We start from the raw sequence: 26,814 nt of genomic DNA on the forward strand, positions 1-26,814 counted from the left end.
TAGAAGGGGATCCATATATTGTACATCCGTGGTTAAGTGTTTGGCCGAGCTTATATTTGTTTTTCATGAGAAACATTTTCTATAATTTAAAGCTTATTGCGCATAATATGCTTTAATTCCTGGACTATCTGCATGCTAATCACGTAAAAATCCACTCCGCTGTGGCAGTCACGGCAATACGAGTAACTCATCATAAATTTATATTCACATCCAGTGCTTACCTCTTTCACTCAGTTCCTTCCCTACAACATTGCATATCTGCTCCATACTCCTTGACTTCCGTTCTTCTCGTTCGTTTATTCTGCAAGCATAACTGCATTTCCAATTATGCACAAATGCACCCTTTCTATTTCTTCTTCAAATTTGCACTGAATTTCCTTTCGATTGGCTACTGCTAAATTAGCAGCATTTCCTTTCAATTCTGCCATTGACTTTGACATTCGCACCCGAGGGCACAACCCGCCACCTTAACCCCAATCACCTGCAACTAATCTGTGTTGATTTCCTTCGCCTTCGCCTTCTCCAATGTCAATGTGTAGATTTCTTAGTCGTTTACTTGGTATTCCTCACTTGTTGTCGCTTAAGTCGCTTTTGCATTTCCATCGAGTTGACAAAGTTCAAGGTTAAACACCTGTTTGTTTTCTTACCTTTTTTAATTTTTTCTTTTCAAAAGTTGTAAACCTGCAGTTGCAGTGGCCCAGCTTTAGTGGGCAGCTGGTATGTGGGCACAGCGGTGCGTTGCCATGACAGTAGCCTCTTAACGTAGCAACGTGGCAAGTTCAGCGGTGGTCGTCGACGTTGTGGGGTCGTATGTCATTATGCGGTGTCTGTTGGCGTCTGTCCGTTGATAATGTATTCTGTGTAGGGCATTACTATTCAGGTAGAAGAAATCGATTTAAAAGCGACGTAAATACATAGGCAAAAACAAAAAAAAATAAAAATCACTGAAATAAATATAAGGCGTTTGGGCGAAAAATGGGAAAACTAGATTTAAATTAACTCGTGAGATTACCATGGCTCCATAAAGCACGCTACTAAAGCCATAGTTTTTAAATTTTTTGAAAAGGTTTCTTGTCAGCGTGAATACTAAATAATTTTAAATAGGTTCTAAGCTAATCTAGACCAAAAATTTAATCACGAAAAAAACGTTAATATTTTTGGTTAAACATCTGGATCGAAAATATGAGATTTTAGTGCGAAGAAGTTTTAAACCTGCATTAAATTAATATCACTCACGTGACTGCCTCGACTGTCCTCGTAGTAGCGCATCCTATTAACGCAGTTTTCCAAAGCCTTGGTGACCGTTGCTGGTTCTATCTCGCGAATGACTTGCTACACAATTTTCTTAAGGGCCTGAATCGTTAATGAATTTTTGGCCAAGCATCAGCCCTTCACAGCACTCTGAGAAAATAAGTCTAACGGCGTCAGATCATAGCTCCGAGGTGGTCAGTTGATATCGCAGAGACGACTGAAAACACGATTACCGATGTTAACGTCCAAAGAATCAATTGAGGCATGGATTGGATACACAGTGGAACTAAATGTCGTCAAAATCCACATCTTCACTATCTGGGCGCTAAAAAATGTTTGTCATGCTCTATAGCACTCACCGTTGACTGCAATAGCGTTCGCTGCAGCATTTCAAAAACAAAAAATGGGCCAATGATGCCATCGCTCCGAAATCTGCACCCAACTGTCACTCAGGATGCATTGCCCACTCGAGGATTACGTTTGGGTTTTTCGATCCCCAGATACGGCAGTTTTCTTTGTTAACATAGCAGCCGAAATGAAAATGCGTCTTCATCAGAAAAAAAGAGTATTTTAAAAGTCAGTAGTGAATAATTTCTAGATGGTATATTTTTGAATCCATATTTGACATTTGTTAAGTAGACAGCTGCACAATTTTACACGATAGAGCACTGCGTTAGAATTATGGAAACTTATTATGAAAATTGTCCATCTTTAGGAACAACATATCGCAAAATTTGTAATTTTTTGGTGGAAATAATAATAATAATAATTTTCCAGATATCCGATTGTTTACTGTGTTCGCTGAGTGTCTGTAGGTTAGATTGGAGCGTCGTCCTGTGGGACACACTCAGGCTCATAGCCCAATGTGATGTCGTGTGGGGAGCTTTCCCAATTTCTCATAAAACTAGTGTGTGCTTTTTAAAAAATTTAGAATATCTCCTATTTCTGCTGAACTGAGATCTTCTAATTCGTTAAAAAATTGTCTGCCTAGAATAGCAAATCTCCGTCTGGATAGAGCAGAACAATGGCCCAGAAGGTGTAATATTGTCTCTTCCTCTTCCTCAACAAGACAACTTCTACAAAAGTCATGTGTTTGAGCGTGCCTACCTATTAGGCAATGCCCCGTATGACTGAAATCAGTGTGCTAAGACTGTGTTTATTTTGGCTTAGCAGAGATTCTGTGCGTTTAGCATTTAGAGTCGGCCACAGTTGAGTGGCGATTTTGCAGGTGACTTCATTACGCCATCTTTCGTTTACGTTCCTTACGATTCTTTCAAGGATGAGTAGCTTACATGTTTGTAAGAATAGGACGCCGGTTAGCAAGAGAAAGAAACGAATAGCGTGTTGTTCACCTCGGCCAAAATCGCGTAAGTCAAAGAATTTGCGTCGTACTTATATCAAATTTCTGTGCCCAACTAACTAGAAAAAACCTTAAAAAAATTTTTTGCATAGAGCAGTCTTTACATGGGTACCTATTTTAATCCTTGTCAAAACAAAAAAAAACCTCATTGAAGCCATTATAGCCATTTGAAGTCATTTAGACATCAGTGAAAGAATTCAAGCTTCCCAAACTTATGTGAACTTAAATAAAAATGTTAAGCCGGATGTAGGGTACAAGAGTACGCAAGAAAAAGGCCAAGGAGAAGTGAACAATTTAAGCAAGTCAACTTTAATATAAATCTGTACAACCCTACGCCAAGGTGGATTACTGCAAAAACAAGACGACTAGAAGACTAGCGAATGATTGTAAGCGATAGTGTCAATTGAAGCCAGTTGGCAATGCCAGCATCTAAATAATGCAAAGTGACAGTGGGTGCCAGCGAAGCCAACTGAAAGAGTGCAAATACTCGTACACCGGTAAAAGTTTTCCAAAGCACCTGTGGCTACAAGCCAACTATTGTGCAGCAGGGGAGATGCAGCTACTGTTGCATGCAACTATAATGCGATGCGGTGCGCTGTAGTAATAGAAGTAATAGATGTCAGTAGGGACAGACGCACAAAAGATATGCCTGGTAAAAGTGATGAGCCCGTTGGGGGTGTTAAAATGCCAACTGAATGTTAAGTGAAAGTGCGAGAAAAAGGTGTAGTGTAACGAATAAATGCAGAGAAAATGAGCCAAATAAACGTGGAGAGTAAGAATAAGTATAATATTTGCCAAGATAAATCTGAGGTAGACTTTATGTAAAAATATTTTGGAATTCGAAAGCCTGCATTAAGTTAGTGGATTTATAGGATTTTTTTTTGTTTTGCCCGTTACTTCGGGCGACCGACACATTTGTAGACTAGTATATAATAAATTTATATATTCACGTTTTTTCTGCTTTTGTTGTCCGCCTACAGCAATCGTAATTCAGTTTCGTAAGCCAGATCATTATAGTCATTAAAATGATTTAACTATCTTGAAGCCCATAAACACTCGGAATTGCATTGCCAAAAAGGGTCTTATTGTGTCGAAGTGTTTTCTTTTTTACTGTTTATGATTTTTGTTGCTCCAGTCGTTCGAGGTGCTCAGTCGTGCATGTTTGTTCGTGTGTACACCTTATACTTGAGATGGAAATAAAAATCGTTCTTGGCAGGTGATTTAGCTGATTTGTTTACTTGAGTGTTTCTGCGAGCTTGCATTGTTGACTGGTTTATTGCAAAACGTATTGGCCAATTGATATGGGAATTTATTTGTGCACGAAACTTGAAAAAGTGGGGAGCAAAAAATTCAAGTTGAATTTTGGATAATAAAAGAAAATTTATTTGCGAAAAGAGTTTGTGCAGAGAAAAAAAGTTGGCTAAATTCATTGAAGAAGAAGAAATGACGTGAATACTTTTTGATAATGGTACTTAGGTAACATAGCATAGTTTAGCAAGTCAAAGGCTGTAACCGCGGTGCAGAACGGGTGAGATAAAGAAAAGATAAAGATAACAATAGAGATAAGGATAAGGATAAGGATAAGGATAAGGATAAGGATAAGGATAAGGATAAGGATAAGGATAAGGATAAGGATAAGGATAAGGATAAGGATAAGGATAAGGATAAGGATAAGGATAAGGATAAGGATAAGGATAAGGATAAGGATAAGGATAAGGATAAGGATAAGGATAAGGATAAGGATAAGGATAAGGATAAGGATAAGGATAAGGATAAGGATAAGGATAAGGATAAGGATAAGGATAAGGATAAGGATAAGGATTAGTAGAAAGAAATGAAAATTTAGAGAAAAAGAGAGTACCAAGTCCCTTTGAAATTTATACAATTTTTAACGAGTTATCGTGCGCACCGACAAACGCACAATCTAATGAAAGTAAAGACTTCCGAAACTAAATTGATCCCATTAGTTTGAACTTTTTTATATACATACATATATGTGTGTCCATGTCTTAACTTATCTAGATTCCTTCATTCTATTATATATCATTGTTATTTGAGCAGAATTGTGACTCCCCTGTGCATAGGTGCAGGTTGGTGTGAAAGTGGTGGCTTTCTTTTTATGAGAGCAGTTCCAGTGTAATTATTTACGAAATAGAATAGTGTTTACGTAATAAATCACTGTTTTATTTATTTATTTACATGTGAGTAAAATTTTTACATGTACAAGCTGTTTAAGATTGGTTTACAAAAATTAACCAAACATGTTTGTGATATCTTATTTATTAATTTTTTAATATCTTATTTTCTTAAACCAAAAGTAGCTTAAATTAAAAAACAAATTAGGCTACAAAAAATTAGCTTAATTTTTTTTTTAGTTTCTTAAGTATTTATTTTTCGCCACCTAATGAAATAGGCAAAGAATTTAGGCCAGAAAAACAACTTTTTGCCATTCAGTTGAGCTTGAGAATTGGAGGGTGAAAATATTTGGAGAATATCTATATCAAATCCGTGATAGTCAAAAACTTTAGTACTAAATACTTTGGCAGAGATTATGAAGGCATCTTTGGTATGAAGAGTTTTTGGGGTAGAAAGGATTTGTGTTGTTGTTGTTGTTGTTGTTGTAGTAGCATAAATATTGTCCATACATATACGGAGAATAATGCTGAAGTGAAAGTCCTTGGCCGGATAAAAGCCGAGTCGTTCCGGTTACATAAAACCAGCTCGTGAGAACGGGATGGAAAAGGTATTTTAGCTTGCGGAATCCATTAACTATACCTCAGCTGGTTATTTGTACGTCTATCTAACTGAGTGAGCCTTATACTCCGACTTCCAAACTGTCCTCCCAACTGTCCTCCAAACTAGAAGCGATGATATGTGCAGAGAGATGTTTTGTTTTTATAGTACATAGTTCTTTATTTCTGTTTTAAAATGCCATATAAAAGTTTATTCTATAAAGGAGTTCAAAAATTGAGCGACACGAGGTACTCACGAAGGATTGGATGTAGCAAAAAATTTTGGTCTGCAATCAACTCACAAACAATAAAACTTGATATCTTGACTGGTGTCTGAGCCTTACACTTTACTACACTGAATATCAATCAGCTCTCATCTTTAATTTGCCTTTCAAGCAAATTTCAAGATTTCCGATGCCTGCAGACATTGATTTTGCACGTCTTAATTCGCATAGGCAGCCACGCAAGAGAACTTTTAGGTTCTCGCCTTATTTGAAATGGTTTTTTTTTGGGTGTTTCTTTAACAGCATGTAAAACGGAAATGGAAAACGAGTTTTTGTTTTTGTTTACAATATTTTATTTTTTGAGCCATTGTTAAAAAATAAAAATTTTTTTTGGCCATACGAGGCTCGTTCAAAAAGTTGTGAGTCATCAAAAAATGGTCTTCAAGTGGACAATGGTCACAGATATAGCCGGTTTTACTCAACCGATTTAAATGAAATGAGATTTAAATGCCGTAGAATTAATGTCGCTATCGTGTAAACTACGATCATTTGGAAAAAAGAACTTTTAGTTTAGTCAAAAAGCGGTTTTTTATCCTTGAACGTCCACCATTTTGTTAATTTTTTTTTTAAATCATAGTTCACTGTATAATAAGGAATTCATGCTGAGCAAGAACCTTTTTGCCGTTTTGATTTCATACACCTTTGAGTTCTTTTTTTTGGAAGACCATTTTTTGAAGGCTGAAAACTTTTTGAATTAACCGCGTTTGGCCAAAAACAAACTTTATTTTTTAAAATGGATCAGAAAATAAAATACTGAAAACAAAAATAAAAAAATGCTTCTCATTTCTTTTTCTCCCACAGTTAAAAAAACACCCAAAAAAACTCTTTCAAATGAGGCGAGGCCTTAATCAAACTTTGCTAATTAATATTTTTTTATGTGTGCGTGTATGTATGTAGGTTCTCAAGGGTGGAAGCCTACTTAAGAATCTTGAAGTACGTACATTCCTAGTGATTATTATCGAACAAAGTAAGCCCAAACAAAAGAAAACACAAACAGAAACGAACAAAAGTCAGCTGTAAACGCAAATGTTGGCTGTATAAGAAATATGAGCTTTGTGATGAACATATGAATATCTCTTAGAAATACACACAGACACCCACTCATTGTTATGCATTCATGCTGACACTGGCACTGTTTGCCGCTCGGAGCTTCAAAATATGCCAAGCGTTGCTTTGCCTTTGCCGTAAAGTCATTGTGGCATCACAATTTCCACTTAAGCTTAAGCAGCGAAATGAGAGAGTTTGCATTCATTTTTCATTTGCACAATTACGCGCAGAAATACAAGCGGCGAATATTATAAATTAACATACACATGAGCATTTAGAGGCATGTACATGTACACACACACACACACACATGCCACATATTTGTGTATATGACTTTGCACATTATCGCTTTTGATATGCAAATTGCATTGTTGCATGAAACCCCATCGGATGTTTGAAAAGTGCTTGTGTATATACGTACGTTGGTTTGTGTATGTGAATGTTGTTAGCGGCAAATACAATGACGAAGGCAAACTCAGCAAACAAATGCACACTTGCGACGACAACAACTTGGGCGCCGTATGTGGCAGGCAAGCATCGTTTGCCATATGTACTTATATGCAACTAGCGCTCTTAGAAGTTAGCTAGTTCTTTTACCATGTTGCAACAACAGTAAATACACCCATACATAGTCATAGGGTGCGTAGAACGAGTTTGCTCTTAGCTTTTATGCGTCTGTCCTTCGTTGGCATTTAACCCATTTTCTTGGCAACATATGCCGCAGGAAAGTAGCCACGTTTGCAAATGAACATAAGCGGGTTCGCATACAAAATTTGCGCCACGCTTCTAAGTAGCATAGAAGGGTCTCATATGAAATAAATATTTGTTTTTATTTTTGCTTTTTCATAAAAATGCATTTCACTTGTATATTCTGAAGAGAAGAGGAAATTGTTGGTCGTAGGGTTATTGACGATATCTGGTTTCAATAAGGCAGAGGGACATATAAAAGACCAAAAAAAGTTATTTCAGCGAAAATACAAACGAAGTTCCCAGGAAGAATAATTTCAGCATATTTTATCGCAACGTGGCCACAAAGACCGCACTCTGTGGAGCCCTCTAAATAGAGTTTACATAAATAAGGAATTTCAAAGATCATATTCGGCGCTGAATTGTTGTGATAGACTACCTCATATCCCTACCTCTGATACAACCAGTGATCCAGTGGCTTCCACTGCACCGATCCAATGACTTCCAGCGACTTCCTTCGCAGGTGTGAGATAGCATCTTTCTTTTCCTCATTTAGACAGGTTCCGCAGAAGTCATGTGCTTCCACGACCATCCTCTGCGAGTGTCTGGCTGAAAACTCTGCAAACTTACGATTTTCATAAAAATAAAAAGCTTAAAAAATATACATCCAAGACCTGCTACTGCATATTTCTTTTTCTTCTTGATTGGCGCGATAACGGCTCACGCGATTTTGGCCGAGTTCAACAAAGCGCGCCAGTCGTTTCTTTCTAGTGCTAACCGGCGCCAATTGGACACACCAAGGGAAGCCAAGTCGTTCTCCACCTGATCTTTCCAACGCAGAGGAGGACTTCCTCTTCCTCTACTACCACCAGCTGGTACCGCATCGACTACTTTGAGAGCAGGAGCGTTTGTATCCATTCGGACGACATGACCCAGCTAACGTAGCCGCTGGATCTTTATTCGCTGCGCTATGTCTATGTCGTCGTAAAGTTCATACAGCTCATCATTCCATAGCCTGCAATACTCGTCGTCGCCAATTTGCAAAGGCCCAAAAATCTTCGTCAGAATCTTTCTCTTCTGCGCTATAGGATGCCCGTCCTCATGATGAGAGTGTTAGTTTTGTTCTTCGAGAGAAGATTTTCCGACTCAATTGCCTACTTACTACATATTGACAAGTACCAAAATAAACCAGTGCTGACTTTCCAAAAAGAAACGCGGAGATATGAAGTTTCAGTTCAATCTGTCAATTTATTCTTCGTTTACGCGTCACAGTATTTTCTACAATGGAAAAAATTAGGTATCGTGCGTGTTTGAATTTTTATTTTTGTAAGGTTTAAACTTGCCCCAGTGCTGCCCTGAATGTCGTTTTGCACTTACTTTCCATCGACTTTTACGTTATTTCCATCGCAGCTCAAAGTGCAAACAGGTTAAAGGAGGTTGGCCTCTGGAGGCAATGTCGAAAGGGACATGTTAACATTTGTGGGCAGTTAACACTTTATTTCTCCGAACCTCGAACAGATCTCTCTATCCGCAAAGTGGAGTTCGAGGGCCATTCTAGGACAATCTTTCCAAATAGGATTGGATTGAGGTAAAAATCTGCACTGGAGTTTGCACCTCTGCCTTCGCTGACGGCTCCAAGATGGAATCGGAAGGCGGAGCAAGGATTTTCTCTAAATCAGCCAATTTTTCTATCTCTTTTAGACTGTCGAATACTGCTAGTGTTTCTCAAGCAGAAGTCTTTGCGATCCTGCAGGCATGCAAATTGGTTAGAGAGCGCGGGAGCGAGGGAGATATTAACATTTTCTCCGATAGGCAAGCCACGATCAAGGCTCTGATGACGCCAGAGTGCAGATCGTAACTTGTAAACTCCTGTAAGAAGGAGATCAAATATCTTGGGTGTGCAGGTAACATTTCTCTGATCTGGGTTCCCGGAAATAGGAGCATAGAGGGCAATGAAATTGCTGATGAGCTTGCCAGGAAGAGGACTGAATTGGCCTCAGTCACCCCCTAGTTGATCATCGGCATTCCCCTGACAGTGGTTAAAGGGGAATTGCAGAAATTATTTCTCAGAAAACTCCATTTCTTCATGTGCTATTCCGAACACTCTTTGGCCCCACTACAATATACTGAGGACTCAGAAAGTCCTCTGTACTCTTCGCCATATAAATTCCAAATTCGTAGTTGTGTTTACCGGTCATTGGATGATCGGCATACATGTGGAAAAGCTAGGGCTACCATTTAACTCCCATTGCAAAAGCTGTGGGGACCTTTCAGAGAAGGAGACAGTTGAGTACTTTCTTACTAAGGTCTCTGGGCGCTCTATTCTTCGAAAGCCTGAGACAGTGCGCCCACCTAAACCATCAGTCTTCTCCGTTATATCAACAGCTCTGGTAGATATCTGCTTGTTGGAAGTCTCTCAATGGTATCAAAACGGCGCTTTAGTGCTTTCTAGGGAGTTCCAGACTGGCACTTTAACTTCAAAGTAAAGGAAATTGTTGAATGTGTTTGCGAATGTTGAAAGTGCACAAGGACTTTTCAATATTAGTTAGTACAGTTGAAAGCTAGATTGCGGAATTTAAACGTGGTCGTACAAGCCTTGAAAGCGATCCATGTCACAGGCGTCCAAAATCAGCAACAACACCACAAATTGTAGAAAAAATTCAGGATACGGAATTGGAAAATCGTCGAGTGACTTAGTAGAAGCCCTAGGCATCTCATTGGGTAGTCTAAGCAATACTTTGACTGAAGTTTTGGGTTTGAGAAAGCTGTGTGCCGCCTTCGCGAACAATGTAGCAAAACACATTCGAATGCGATTTTCTCAGCAACATTTAGAGCATTTTCGATTGGAAGAACTGGATTTTGTGCATCAATTCATCACTGCGGATGAGTCTAGGGTATATCATCATGATTTTGATTCAAAACAGGAGGCTAAAGAATGATGTGAACCTGGTTCTTCGGCTCCGAAACGAGTACTTGCCCAGAAATCGGCCAAGAAGGAGTTAGCATTAGTTTTTTGGGATGCGAAAGGGATTTTGTGTGTAGATTATTTGAAAACTAAATCGTGAATATAATTGTAGCCTTTAAGATTAACTGGATGAAAAAATTCGTAAAAAAAATACTCAATTTGCAAAAGAAAATAATTATTTCTCATCAGGACAAAGCACAGAGTGACAAGAGCCTTTTGACAGTGGCTAAAATCCATTAACTAAAATTGTTGTTGAATTGTTGGAGCATCCACCGCATTAAACAGATTTGGCTCCTAGCGACTTGCATTTGTCTCCAGACCTAAGAGTATTCATGCGTGGAAAGTATTTTTCGTCAAATGATGAGGTCATAACAGTTGAGGAAACGTATTTTATATTTCTTTCAGATTCTCACATTGAAGATGGAATTCGTTAGATGGAATCTAGTTGAAATTGTTCCATATTGGATGTTCAGGGCTATACTGCATAATAAAGTGTATTTTAAACCATAAAATTCTGTGGCGGCCGCCGTGGCTGAATGGAGTGGTGCGTGACTACCATTTGGAATTCCAAGGGAATGTATGTTCGAGTCTCAGTGAAATACCAAAATTTTTCGAATAGCGGTTGCCCCTCAGCAGGCAATGGCAAACCTGCTAGTAGATTTCTACCATGAAAAAGCCCCTCATAAAAAATGTCTCCAGTTCGATGTCGACTTAAAACTCTAGGTCCCTCTCCCTAAGTATAGTCTTTTTTTTGGCACTCTCCTTAGAATGGAATAATTGGCAGCTTGTATTTCGATCTCAAGGACTTTCGTGCTCTCTTGGGACTGTTTCTTATCTATGGGATAATTGGCTAGTTCAGTTTTCATCTGTACTGCCTACATCACTGTGGATTAAGAGCCAAATAGTTTTCTTTTTATAAAAGCTTTTTGACTGAACCAGCTTTCTGGCTGCCATTTGAACCTTTCTAGCGCTTTTAGGAGTCCTCTCTAGGTGCAAAATTAAATAAAATCAAAAAGTGTCACTAGTATATTAGAAAATTCATAAACAGCATTCGCAGTTGGTAAATACCAGGTATGCAAATATTTCTTTTCTATAATATCACGTGCCAGCAATCCGCTATAAGACCGGCACATATATAATTTGCTTGCATAAACTAAGCGCGTGGTTTCACGCCTGCATGCTTGATACGACTATGCCTGATATTCATGAACTGTATGATAATGAAGCCACCTGCAATGCAATCTGGTTACAAAATGTATAATGCATAATTTTCCACAGCGTGCACGTAAATGTGAAACACCAGATTTGTTAATGAACTGACAGCAAAATATTGCAAAGTCACCACTCTGTTTATTGTCGTACCTTTTCATGCTCGCCTTTCGTTCCGCTCTCACTCTTTTGTGCAGCCGCTTGCATAGTCATTTCGCATGCCACATGTAGCCAGTTCGCGCTGCAGGCTTCTAAATACCTTTTGAATTACGTATGCGTGCACTGATTTAGCGTTTATATGCGCGTATAATTTGCCCATTTAGGTATGCAAAGAAAACTTGGTGGAAAAGCGCATTACCGCATACAAATGCAATGCATAGCTAACCAACTCAGGTGACTGAGGTTGACACTAAAATTATGCTCTACCATTGTTTCAGTTTGTCCGCCTGGGATTGGGTGTAGTGTGGCTTGTTATGCATTTGTGTAAATTACGCATGCGGTAATAATTTTGTGTTTATTTATGCTCTATGTTTTGGTCGCAATGGATTTGCGGGTTACACTTTGGCAACAATGGGACACCAACACATTTAGACACAACCGCTGATAGCTGCTTTGAAATGGGATACTTTGACCAGATTTTACTACTTTAGTTTTTTTTTTAATATTTTTGTAATTTTATATTGAAATATATTTTATTCTACAATAAGTACCATTTCAATTATAGCTTCAAACTTTCTACAAGATTTATAAAAAATCAGTAAATTTTCACTAATATTTCAAACTTTTTATTTGTAATTTTTCTTTTTTTTAATTTTTGGGTATGCATTTTTGTAGTCCCTTAAATTTTAGTCTAATAAGGTGCTAATCAGTGGAAACAGCGCTCCACGCGCTAGTTGACACGGTTGCGAAATCACTTCACTATAAGGAATACACCCTCGCTGCCTTTCTAGACATCGAGGGTGCCTTCAATAATATTTATCCGGAGGCTATTACAACTTCGCTAACGGAAATGGGTGTAAACAGGGCACTAGTCTCGTTTATAGAACGAATGCTAACTGGGCGAACAATAATCGCAAATTTGGGTGACACATCCACCAAGAAATTCCCGATCAGGGGCACACCCCAAGGTGGGGTAATCTCTCCACTTCTGTGGAACTTAACTGTCAATAATCTTCTTCAAGAACTTGAAAAAATGGGAGGGAAAATAATCTCATATGCCGATGATATTGTTATAGCAATCTCGGGGAAGCACCTTCCAACTTTATGCGATCTTCAACAAGGATCCCTCAATAGACTATCACTTTGGTGTAAAAGTCGAGGACTTGAAGTAAATCCGGAAAAAACGGAACTGATACTATTTAGCAGAAAACATAAAACACCTGCTCTTAAACACATATTCCTAGGAGGGAAACCACTTAGAGTAACAGAAAAGGCGAAATATCTAGGACTTATACTGGATAGGAAGCTAAATTGGGAGCTCACAGTCGCAGATAGAGTACGCATATCTATGATGGCGTTGTACTCTTGCGGAAGGCTAATTGGAAAGAGATGGGGATTGGAACCCAGAATGATACACTGGCTGTACACAGCAGTGGTTAGGCCTATTCTCTACTATGGCATTGTAATATGGTGGAATGCCCTTGAGAAGGGGGTGAACATCAAAAAACTTGACAAGGTTTAGAGACTAGTATCTGTTCTCATAACTGGCGCGATGTCAACCACACCATCGAAAGCATTATATGCGACATTAAACTTCCAGCCAGTAGATCTGCAGGCAAAATATATCGCGCGCAGCACGGCAATAAGGCTGAACACTCTAAGCAAGTGGTGAAATAAGAGCTACGGTCATGGCAAAATCCTGGCTGGCACTTCGGAGATTCCCGGATTGGTGGACTATGCACTCCCGCCCACACTTGCCATTACATCGTTCACGACCCTCCTATCCTCAAGGGAAGAGTGGGAACGGGACGATGTAAGACAGGGCGAGTCTATCCATGTATACACAGATGGCTCAAAGCTCGAGGGCAGGGTGTGCGGAGGTGTATACTCCGAGCATCTGGGGATCTCCTTCAGTTTTCGGCTCCCCGACTATTGTAGTGTCTTTCAGGCCGAACTGATGGCAATAACGAAAGCCGCGACACTGATACAGTGTGATGCGATATCCGGAAATGACATCTACATTCTCACTGATAGCCAGGCGGCGATAAAATCCCTCACAAAACAGTCGACAACCTTCAAGGTAGCCATAAAATGCCGCACATCTCTTAACGAGACGGCTGAGATATTTCGCCTAATGATAATATGGGTTCCTGACCATCGCGACATTGAGGGTAACTGTAGAGCCGATGAACTAGCGAGACTCGGCACCAAGTTGACCAATGAGTGCATAGACAATGAGATAGGCCTTCCCTTACAAACATGTAAGCTACATACTTATCCTTGAAGAAATCGTAAGGAAAGCAAACGAAAGATGGCGCAATGAAGCCACCTGCAAAATCGCCCATCAACTGTGGCCGACTCTTAGTGCTAAACGCACTGAATCTTTGCTAAGCCAAAATAAACACAGTCCTAGCACACTGATTTCAGTCATAACGGGACATTGCCTAATAGGTAGGCACGCCCAAAGGATGGGTGTGCAAGCACACGACTTTTGTAGAAGTTGTCTTGTTGAGGAAGAGGAGGAGACAATCTTGCACCTTCTGTGCCATTGTCCTGCTCTATCCAGACGGAGATTTGCTATTCTAGGCAAATAATTTTGAAATGAATTGGAAGATCTCAGTTCCACAGAAATAGGAGATATTCTAAAATTCTTGAAAAGCCTCCGATTTCTCGTTAATTTTTGATATATTTTTCTTTGACGGTGTTCCGCATTCGCTCTACCTAACAAATGCAAGCATTTTTTTTGTAATTTTTTGCGAAATGCCGACAGAACAAAAATTATCAAATTTATCAATGAGAGTAATTTTAAATCTGTCAAAGTATGCTCCAAATTTTTTTCTTATTCATATTCATATGAAAAAGATGTACCAGACCGCAAGCAAAAAAACAAAACAACACAATAAAAAAAAAAAATTTTTCAAAAATTATCGCCATTTTTGAGCTGTCAAAACTTGCACAATAGTATATTCAAATTAAATTGGTTGCGAAACTGCAACCTCGGACATTTTCTAAATATTCTGCAAAAAATTTTAAAAATTTTATGAAAATGTGTTAAAAGCTTTTTAAAGTTAGTTCACAGCTTGCAACTTTAATTTACATATTTTTGTCGTATGAAGTGTATTTTTTTTTGTTTTTTATTCCCTGATATCTCTTGTCAAATTAACAATAAATAGTTTGTACATGGTTATATGAAAAAATACCGCTCTTAATCAGAGCATAGGGCGGAAACAAACTCAGACCAACGTGAGCGATCTTGTGCAAATTTTCGAATTTGATGCCAGGAACATCTTGATTGGTATTCCGCGTGTGTTGATCTCATCCAAGTTGTTGGTGGTCGTCCTCTTCTTCTGGAGCATTGTGGATTCCATTCTAGGGCCATCTTTGCGATGTGATTGTCTTCTTTGCGTAAGGTGTGCCCAATCCAACGCCATTTCCTTTCTTTGATATCAGCACATGAAATATTTAAAAGATTTTCATTGGTGATAACTCTTGGCCAAAATGTGCGGTGAATAATGCGCAGACATCTGTTGATAAATATTTGTAGGCTATTGCATATGGTATCTGTGACTTTCCATGTTTCGCACGCTTTAAGTAGCACTGGTTTGATGATTGTGATGAAAATTCGCAATGTTGTTTTTGTGCTGATATGTCTTGATGACCTGATTCGATTCATTCTGTGGAAAGCGTGGCGAGCTTTGATTATGCGGGAACTTACGTCAGCTTCCGCTCCACCATTCGGTGTCCTCAATTGTAACCAGCGTGCCACCCACTTCAAGCATCAGTGCGTCCTGGTTTGGAGTCTCGATACGTATAAGCTTCGTTTTTTGAAGTTGACTCGCAATCCAACTTGGCTTGCATATCGTATTAAGGCAATAAGTTTAGCGTGCGCTTCTGACAATTTGTGTGTCATAAAGCATAGATCATCCAATCCAGATCGCAGAGCTTCTGATATGGGCGCCAGTGAAAGCCCGATGGTACAGTGATAAACAGCAGCGGCGAGAACACACAACCTTGACGCACACCATTGTGAATACTGAACAACTCGCTCTTTTTGCCTTTGAAGTGTACACTGCACACTGCTCCCTCATAAAGTTCTTGAATGATGGTGACGATTTTTTCCGGTACTCCATTAGTCCTCAAGGAAGATCGAGTTGCGCGCCTGTTCAAGGTGTCAAAAGCGCCCTGAAAATCCACAAAGAGTAGGTACAGCGGCGACCGCCATTCTGCTGACTGCTCTATAATTATACGCAGCTTAACAATATGATCTATACACGATCTTTTGGGGCGAAATATGTCGTTGAGAGCTGGCGCGTTTCTCTCAAGAATGACAAATGCCAAGATCTTTATTACGGCATTTAAAAGAGTTATTCCACGCCAATTTGCACAGCGACTTAAATCGCCCTTCTTCGGAATTGATATTATTATGCCCTCTTTCCAGTCGATCGGGATGGTGTTTGTTCACCAGATTTGAAGTAAGAGGGGACGGAGTAGTGGGGTTATTTCATCAGTAACGAATTTTAATAACGCAGATGGTATGCCATCCGAGCCAGCAGCTTTGTTGTTTTTAAGCTTGTGAATTGCGGTTTTAATTTCCGTGCTAGGTGGGGGTTCAGTCGAGATATCCCTGTTGGGATTCCGTCGTCTATTGCTGGGAACGGCGTCAGCTTCTTCAACGCTTTCGCGAGTTTCATATTGTCTCCTCCACTCGGTAAGCTGTTCCTCCACGGTGGTTAGTGTGTTCCCATCTATATCTTTTAATGGCGGTATGTGGGGTTTCGCATTTGCTACTTTGTTGATGGCAACATATACACCTTTTAAGTCATTTTTGTATGCAGCTTTTTCAGCCGCGCTGGCAATCTCGTTATAGTACCTGTCTTTATCTTTTGCAGCCTTGTCTTTTTCCCTCGGCATCTGCAGTCTTGTAACGTGAAGCGAGATTCATTTTCCGTAAAGGATCGTGGGTACTTTGGAGCTGATTTTTAATATCCCGTCTTTTTTGAAAAAGTGCTTCCACGTAACTACGGCTTATTTTGTTGCTTTACAAAGCCCAATGACGACTTAGCCGCTGAAATACATGCTGTATTTTTATAAATGATATTTATTTTATATGAAAAAGATGCAAGGCAAAAAAAAAAAAACAAAAATAAAATAAAGAAAAAAGAAACAAAAAATAAAAAATTAAATAAAAATAAAATAAATTCTCAAATTTGGTTTTTATATGAAAAAGATGCAAGGAAAAAAAAAACAACATCAACAAAATTTTTTTTTTTAATTTTATCAATAGTCAGCGCGATTTTGGAGTTTTGAAAACTTGCATAATATTTTACTGAAATTGAGTTGGTAGCAAAACTGAATACTCAGAAATTTTCTTAGTATTTTTCAAAATTCTTTTCAAATTTTTATGAAAATGTTTCAAAAAGTTCTTTAAAGTTTGATCACAGTTTGCAACTTTAATTTATATATTTTTTTGTCATACAAAATATATTTTTGTAAAAAAGCAAAATAAAAAATAAATAAATTTTCAAATTTTTTTTTACATGAAAAAGATGCAAGACAAAAAAAAAAATTATATGAAAAGCCAGCGCAGTTTTGCAGCTTTGAAAACTTGTACAATATTTTACTGAATTTGAGTTGGTTGCATACTCAGAAATTTTCTTAGTATTCTTTAAAAAAATTTTGAAATTTTTGTGAAAATGTGTTGAAAGTGTTTTAAATTTTGTTCACAGTTTGCAACTTTTATTTACCTAGTTTTGTTGTCGTATAAAATATATTTTCATAAAAAAAATGAGAAAAAAATAAATACATCCTCAAAACTTTGCTGCCATTATTGTGAACGCAGGGGTACCTATACACATACATATACAAATATCGCTCTTCTATGTCTTCCACTATTCATAAAATTAATTATTTTGACACTTCGTTTTATTTCCGCTTCATTGATTTTTGGGTCAACATTGGATTTGTGGAAAATTATTTCCCGTTACATATTCGCCCATTGCAGCACAAACAGTATTTTCTGCTTCAGTTAAAGTTGTCCACAATTGAAAATCAATAACGATAAAAAACGCCCACAAAATAACGGAAAATTTAATAAACTATATTACATAAATTTCTGCCATCGAAATTTCTGCCATGAGCTGCAGGATGAATATCAAGCAACCCGCCTCATGCTTTCATACATTCGCATAAAAGCAGTAGTGACACGAATTGATGTTGGAGCATAAAAAATATTGTTTGTGTAATACGAATTACAAAAAGCTGTTAAGCATTGAACACATAAAAATTTGTTTTTTTTTCTACAATTTTTTTTTAGTTTTCTTTATCTTTTTTGCTGCGTTTTTTAGTTTTTCGTTTTACGCCACTCTCACTGCATACTAAAAAATCGTTTCGATTCAAGCTTATACTACCTATTTACAGACATAAAGCATACTCTAAGGTCTTTTCTCTCCCTTTTGGGGTGCCGGCCACGCCAAATGCTATTAATGTCAATTTTAATGGTGCCAATCAATTCAGTTTGCGTGAGAAATGATGTGCAGTTTTTTAGTGGATTTTGGTCGTGCTTCCAATTTTTGTTGAGCAATTCGTTGTATATTTTTTAAAGGTGAGCAGGGAAAGTGATAAAATTAAAAGGAAGTACGAGTATATATGTATATATGAGAAAATTCGTTAAAGTACTTGAAAAAAAATCCTTGAATTAAAAAATGGTTACTCATACGCAATGGACGACAATGGCTTGATAAATGCTTTAACATTCATAAGCGTGACAGGCGAAAGCAATCATTGCTGGCGGTCTAAAGCGTAGCTTATACAAGTATAACATGGTTATTATAAATGTAATAAAATAAAATAAAAATATTCCGAGTGCATTTCAATACAATTCAGGGAATCAGTTCCTCCAGCACTTTCAAATTTCCCATTTTCATGTTTAAAAATTCATTTACAATCATATTCTTTAGATCTTCCTTTAATCACGTTTTTTTTCAAAATATGCTTTTTCCCGCGTTATCGAGCATAACTCAAAAAGTAGTCAAGATGTCAACTTAAAATTTTACAGGGCTGGTCTTTAATATATTGGCCTTTGCCTTCAAATTTGATATTAATTATCACTAAAAAAATTGTTTTGTTCAATTTGTTTATACAAAATGGTGTTTATACAAAAATGAAATTTATAAAAAAACCAAAAAAAAAAAAATGTGCCAAAAAAGTATAAACAAATTACAAAAATTAAGATTTCAAGAGAAAAAAAAACCAAAAAAAAAAATTTTACAAAAAAAGTGTAAAAAATATGCAAAAATGAAGATTACAAGAAAAAAATGTAACATTTTTCTCTTGAAATCTTCATTTTTGTATATTTTTTACACTTTTTTCGTCATTTTTTTTTCCTGAAATCTTCATTTTTTTCGTTAAAAATAGATAAGTGTTGAGGAGAATAACTTGTTTCTGGTTGATTTCAGTTGATTACAACAGGCTGTACATTCCACGGCGCAAATTAAAGGAGCCACGTTTGAGCAGCTGTAGCGAAAGCATTGTGTTTTTTGTATAAAAAAAAATTGTATCATTCATTTAAGCATGAATAGTGGGCCAGGTCGATTTGTGGGGAGGCAAAAAAATCGCCCATTGCTCTGTGAAAATCATATTCTAGGGATCAAAATAAGAAACTTTGCCGAAGGAACCATACCTCTAAAACGAATTCTGATGTCCCCCAATTTGGGTCGAACTTTTTAGTTTCTTTTCTCATGTAAAGGCCAAAAATGGTGATATTTTGAATTGATTGTATGGGGAAACGCCCAGGGGAGTTCCAGAGGGTGTGCCACTGGCATGGGTGGATCGGCCGTCCAAAGTTAGTGGGGGTCGGTCATACATCTGGACTCGATTGGAGCACTCTAAATGGGTGAAAGTGGAATTTTTCGTTCGACCCAAATTGGGGGACATCAGAACTCGTTTTTCCTTCGGCAAAGTTTCTTATTTTGATCCCTAGAATACGATTTTCACAGAGCAATGAGCGATTTTTAAATCGACCCGCCCTGATGAATAGTAATATTATATGTAACTTATTTTAAGATAATAAATACTGCGAACAATTTTTTGCAAAAAGCTAATTTTGTTTCGCAAAAATGTTTGACAATAAAAAATTCATCTAAAAATTTTTTTTTCAATATATTTTACTCTAAAAAATTAAAAAAAAGAACAGCTTACTAGATACATGTTTAACCGAACAGTAATGGCAAAAAAACAAAACAAGATCTGAGATTAAAACCATAAAATTAACTGGGCAGTAATGGCAACTGGACAATAATCGCAAAAAACTGAAAATATTTGATGCGAACGTAAAGCCGGTAGTTCTGTATGGATGTGAAACATGGAACTTAACAACAAGCATCTCACAATCATTTCAATCCTTCCTAAACCGTTGCCTACTAAAGATAATGCGGATATTCTGGCCTGATATTATAAGCAACGATGATCTTTGGGCGCCTACCGGGCAAATACCAGTACGCATAGAAATTATGCATCGCACGTGGAAATGGATCGGACACACGTTGAGACATCGCAAGGACAGCACTAGACTGGAATCGCCAAGGAAGCCGTAGGTGCGGGAGACCAGCCAACCCATGGAGACGGCAAGTAGCGGTAGAGGCGGACAGAGCCGCTGCTGAAGCCAAATTAAACATCTAGCTCTAAACAAACGAAATTATAACTTGTCTATTGAGGCAAAAATACGAAAAAAGTTCTCAGATTTCTTATTTCCCCAAAAATTTTTATCAAAAAATTAAATTTGTCTCACAAAAATGTTGAGCAAAAAAATAAACATAAAAGAATTTCTTTTTCGAGGTATATTTAATCCTAAAATTAAAAAAAAAAAACAACAGTTAAAAAAATATTGTAAAAAATCGAAGTTTATTTAAGATTTTTAATCTCTAAAAAACTCTGAAAAACTTTGAAAATCCCTGTACCAAAAATGTTCAGCATGAAATATATCTCAAAATTATAGAATTTTATATTATTTATTATACTCAAGCCTTAGTTGAGCCAAGTTTCAGCGAAATTTTCTGCAATATCGAAAATAGTTGGATCATTTGACATGAAATCGCTCAGTTATGAAATCTACTGGAACCCATGGCTTCGTGCTCACTCTGTGCAAGGTTTTGTTGGCCTCATTGCTTTTCTAGCAACAGTTCATTGCAGTACCTGTACTGCGTACTCGTGCCGTGAGAAATAAAATACCATCACCACGCATGTACAGGTCATGAACTCCGTTTGAAAATCTCATTTCTTGCTCAGCATAAACTTACAAAAACAATGAGCACTAAAAGCCCTTTTCACAAGATGGTCTTTAACTGATCTCCAGTTTCTCTCGCTCTCTTTAGATGTCGTGATGAGTCCCCATGTATTTAGCACTCAATGAGAAATGAGAATGAGAAGAACGAACAGACTGGTTATTGAGTGTAGTTGGGTGTAGCTAAGAAATGATTTTTTTACTGGCAAGCTAAAGTAGGGGCTCTGAAATCGTTTTTTTTTCTGGGAAGCAAAATAACTTACTCCTAAGCGATCATAAGCAGAAATAAATCTGAAGAAGCTAATCAGTTTCTTAACCATCTCGTAATCCACAATGTTCTTAATTTTCATCTGAAAGGTATATTTATTATTCAAATTTAGAATTGGACGGTTCGCGAACTCATTCATATTGTTTTGTTTAAAATTGCTTGAGGAGACATTTTTGTTACATTATCATGTTTTGCTGGTTTCTTATCAAATGCAAAGTAAATTTTTGCAAATTTCCATTACCTACAGGAAATATGTAGAGAAGACAAACGAAAGAGCGACATGAAAACTATGATTTCAACACCACTTCCCATATTTCCCTTTACGCATCAAAAGTTGCTTAAAATTTACTTTTCACCATGCTACTTGGTGACATGTGGCATGCAATTTCGGTGTTGCCACACAAATTCATTTCAAGCTGCATATTTGCAAGGCATTTCGAAAGGAATTCCTAATGACAAAAGCAACAAAGAATTGCTGCAAATGCTTCTGACTGCTTTTTACACCACCTTTCCAGCGCGCTTCGCTTTGAATATCTCGTAGCTCACTTCACTCCTTCGACTTTCATTGCAGTCCCCCACCTCCCCACTTTCTAAGGCATATTTTCAGTGGGATTCTCATAAAGTTCTCCTAGCACAAGTTACACCTTTTCAAGCATACCATTGATTCCTGAACTGAAATGCAAAGCTACTTGTACAAATTTGCATGCAAAGGAAATGGTTTTGTGTTGCAGTCATAGTAAACAAGCAGTTGCACCAATACCCCAAAAGAAAAAACAAAAACAAAAATAAAAACCATCATGTGTCTCTTCATAGTGCAATAACTTCGTTGTGACCGCCGTCCACTTGCTGACTGCTGCTGTCAACAATCTTTGCGAGCAATGCAGTCAGCCAAGCAGCTGGCGTGCAATAATTTTATCTCGACAAATGTTGTTTCCGTTCTAAGTACTTTGTTGCTGAACTCTTGTACGTACATGGTTTCCATGTAAAATTTTACATTTATGTTTTTCCAACAACAATATTTTTGCTGCTGTCCATTTTATGTTTTCTCTCACCTACTTTTGGCGTACGCTGCCACAGCTGCGTGTCCTTTTTGTGTGTCAAGTAGTAAAGAATTCGCCAAATATGAAGAAGAAAAACAAAAGCAATAAGAAAAAACACATAGAAGTCCTATAAAGCGCTCAGTGACCCCAATTCACTCGCCAGTTGTCGTTTGGCATCGTAGTTCTCTAGTACAAGACAAAAAAAAAAGAGAAACAAATAACAACAACTCATGGTTAGTACTCAGTAATGCTGGTATTGTGCAACATGTAGCTGTTTATGCTGTGCGCTGTGAGTATTAGGAAGGGTTAAAGGTTTTCGCGATTTTGTTTCAGCGTCGGACATAAGCTACTGACAGTTCTCTCTATCGAATTTCTTCGGAGAATACTTCAAAATTGACTGCCGGCCTTATTATTTTGATAGCCTGATTTTTCTCGTCAATTTATCAATAAAAAATAATAAAGGAAACAAATTTTTTTAATTATTAAAAGTATAAAATTACACAGACACCTTTTTGAACGAACCACGTATGACAAAAACCAATTTTTTTTCTTTAATTATAGACCCCTTAACAAGTTTTGGCTATTCATTTGTTTAGTGTTTCATTTTAATTAACTAATTTGGGTGTTTGGCCGAGCTCCTCCTCCTATTTGTGGTGTGCGTCTTGATGTTGTTCCACAAATGGAGGGACCTACAGTTTTAAGCCAAGTCTAAACGACAGATATTTTTATAAGGAACTTTTCCATGGTAGAAATACACTCGGAGGTTTGCCATTGCCTGCCGAGGGGCGACCGCGATTAGAGACAACTTTTTCTATAATTTGATGTTCATGCATCGGGACTGGAACCTACGTTCTCTCCGTATTCCGAATGGAAGTCAAGCACCAGCCCATTCAGCTACGGCGAATTAAAATTAACAAAAAATAAAAGTCGGTATACAGTTGCATAGTCCATTAAATTTGAGTACAACAAAATGCAAGTTTGAACAGGCTCAAAATTCTCGCTGAATTTTGATAATTTTTTAGGGAGTACCATTCGGAAGTGGCCAGGTTCGAATTTTCGGGCATGAAACAAAAATGATAGAAATCGTCCGGCAATGGCAAACACACCGAACATACACACGGATTTCTGTTATGAAAAAGTTCATTAAGACAAAACAAAAAAAAAAAAAAACACCATCTGCCGTTCGGAGTCAGTTTAAAAAGTAGGTCCCATCAACACGCACACTACACAAATAAGAAACGGAATTGGACTAATTACACAATAAAAGGTGTACGTGTATATATGAAGGAGGTTCAATGAGTATCCGTCTTAGAATTTTTTTTTTGTGTTTTACTGTTATTACTAGTTATTGAATCTATAATACTAGCAATAAGGTTTGGATTCTTCACCTAAATTATAGTACCGACAGCTTCTTGAAGAAGGTTAAGGCTGTTATATTGGCTTCAAATATGCGTCACAGGGTTGGCAGGGCAATTTTTCTGAGGCGTGACAAATTGATGATGTGCAACAGCGATCGAGCCAATGGATTTTGGTGTCTCAGCCTTTGGTAGTAGTTTTGTTGGATTACTGCTATTTCTGCTGCCACCAATGGAACATTGAAGTCTCGCTGGATATTTTCAATGGTTATGTACCACGGTGCTCCATTTCATTCTTAATATTTTAGATTGTCTTCATTGTCTACTGCTGGTACTTGCGTTACCTCACAGTTGTGATGCATACGTCGCGATTGGATTGATGATTGTTTTGCAGGGAAGGACTCTGTGATCAAGGCTAATTGATTAGAAATGAAGTTACCATTTTTTCAAAACTTTTTTTTTTATTTTTCAACATACTCCCCTTTTATAAGGGTACACTTCTCCCAACGCTCTGGCCATTTGTTAGTCCCTCCAAAAATAGGATTTGTCAAATTACGCGTCTGTCTCGGCGATGAACTAAATCTTTTTCCCCGCGAGCCATTTCTTCATATTAGGGAACAAGAAAAAGTCGCAGGTAGCCAGATTGGATGAATACGGGGGGTGCGGCAGCAATTCATAACGCAGTTTTAGCAGTTTGGTGGCGACAGCTAAATACGCTGGTGCGTTATCGTGGTGAAACAGCACCTTCTTTTTCGCCAAATGCGGTCGTGTCTCCTTCAATTTTTTGTGAAAACGGTCCAATAACTCACTGTAGTATTGTCCAGTGATCGTTCTTCCTCCTTCCAAAAATCCATAAGCATGACGCCGTTGACATCTCAAAAATCCGTCGCTATGACCTTTCCGGCCGATGGGAGCAGATTCACCAAAAGAAGTCTATTGTTTTGATTCCTGCTTAGTTTCTGGTGCGTAATGATGAATCCTCGTTTCATAGGCGACGAGATAACGACGCAAAAGTTCCTTCGAATCTCGCTGAAAGTGCTCCAAACACTGTTTCGGAGATAACATCGGCATGCGTTTGTTGTCCACCGTGGAAAATCGCGGCACCTATCGGGCCGACAATTTTTTCATCGACAACTTATCATGTATAATATTAACTGACATTCCGCTCGGCACACCTATGGCCTCTGTTACTTCGTACACTTTCGTTCGCCCATCAGCGAGAATCATGCTGTAGACTTCTTGAATTACTATTGTATATTTCCTCTGTAACCACGTCTGCCGGGCGTCCTGGTCGCTCCTCACCTCAAACTGATGTTCGTCCATGTTTAAATTCGTTGAACCCGTAGTGTGCAGTGCAGTAAAAACCTCGTCTCCATACGAACAAGTGTTTGGTTTCTTATTTAGGTATACTATAGGTATATATATATATATGTAGACGAGGTTTTTACTGCTCTCCGCGTTTTTAAGTTTTTTCACTCTACCGTGGGCATTAATTACCAATTTTTATAAATTGATGTGCCCGAGATAGTGACTCTTTGATTGAAAATGATCAAAATTCCTTATACGTGGGCAAAAAGTAAGGTGAATTTATTTGTCAAAGTTCGCGGGATTAAAATTTTGCTCTAGTTATTTTTTTCATGAGTTGGCAGCACTGTTAATAACATCTGGGCCAACTTTCATGTGAATGTCATTATCAGTAATATATTTACGCTTGTGTTTACCAAACGGCAAAGAGTGCATTTTTCGATTTTTACAATGTCTGATTTGATTGAGCAGAGAAGTGCCATCAAATTTTGTTTGCGGAATGAAATTTCGGCTGCGGAAACATTTAGCATGTTGCAGAAGGCATTTGGTGATTCGACCATGTCGCAGAAAAATGTTTATAAGTGGTACAAAGACTTCAAAGAGGGTCGAGAACGTGTTGATGACTTGGAGCGCTCCGGACGACCATCGACATCAACATATGACCAACACGTCAATAAAGTGAAGGAGTTAGTGCTCAAAAATCGTCGGTTGACTGTTAAAGACCTTACTGATATGATCGGAATATCAGAAGGATCTGTGAAAACCATTTTGAAAGACCATTTGGGCCTACGAAAAGTCAAATCTCGTTTGGTACCGAAAACTCTCAATTTCTTGGAAAAAGGTCGTCGCGTTGATGTGTGTGAAACAATGCTTTCAGACTATCAGGACAAGCTCAAATGCATCATTATGGGAGATGAGACTTGGATTTATGCTTACGACCCTGAAACAACCGACCAATCAAGCGAATTTCGTGCTAAAGGCGAAGCCAGACCGAAAAGAGCACGTCAAAGTCGTTCAAAAATAAAGGTCATGATGACAGTTTTTTTCGATTTTCGTGGTGTGGTGCACTATGAATTCCTTCTACCTGGCCAAACTGTTAATAAGGAATATTATTTGAGCGTTATGCGTCGTTTACGTCAAACAATTCGTCTAAAAAGACTAGAATTATGGGCCCACAACTCTTGGTTTTTGCATCACGATAATGCACCGTCTCACACTGCACTCGTTCTCCGTGACCATTTCGCCAAAAATTCCACGCATATCGTTCCGCAACCACCGTATTTGCCTGATTTGGCTCCGTGTGACTTCTGGCTATTCCCAAAACTCAAGAGACCACTCCGGGGAACGCGTTTCGAGTCGATTGAGGAGATAAAAGCTGAATCGAAGAAGGTGCTGATGGCTATACCGGAAATGGACTATTTGGCATGTTTCGGGGATTGGCAAAATCGTTGGCATAAGTGTATTTCATCGAGAGGGGATTATTTTGAAGGGGATGAAATTGATTTACTAGAATAAATGAAGATTTTTCATTTTACAACCAAATTCACCTCTCTTTTTGCCCACTGTGCAAGTATGCATAAAATACCTTGCATGTGTGAACTAAAAGTTGATCGTAACCAAGCTTAAGTGCAGTGCGGCAAATATAATGAGATTTTTTATTTGGATTTTTATTGGTGTGCGGCCACTCGCCAAAAATCTATTCGCTCTCCTACTCCTCTAGTGGAGATATATCTAAAATTCTAACATCAACTAACTTGCCAACTGCCGCTCAAATTAATGTTAATCCTAATATTCTGCCGGTACAACATAGGGAGTTGCCGCTTCTTTCTGAACGGCAAAGTGATAAAGTAACTGAAAGTATTTCACCAATTTCCC

This window comes from Anastrepha ludens, chromosome 4 (assembly GCF_028408465.1).
Source record: "Anastrepha ludens isolate Willacy chromosome 4, idAnaLude1.1, whole genome shotgun sequence".
NCBI lineage: Eukaryota > Metazoa > Arthropoda > Insecta > Diptera > Tephritidae > Anastrepha > Anastrepha ludens.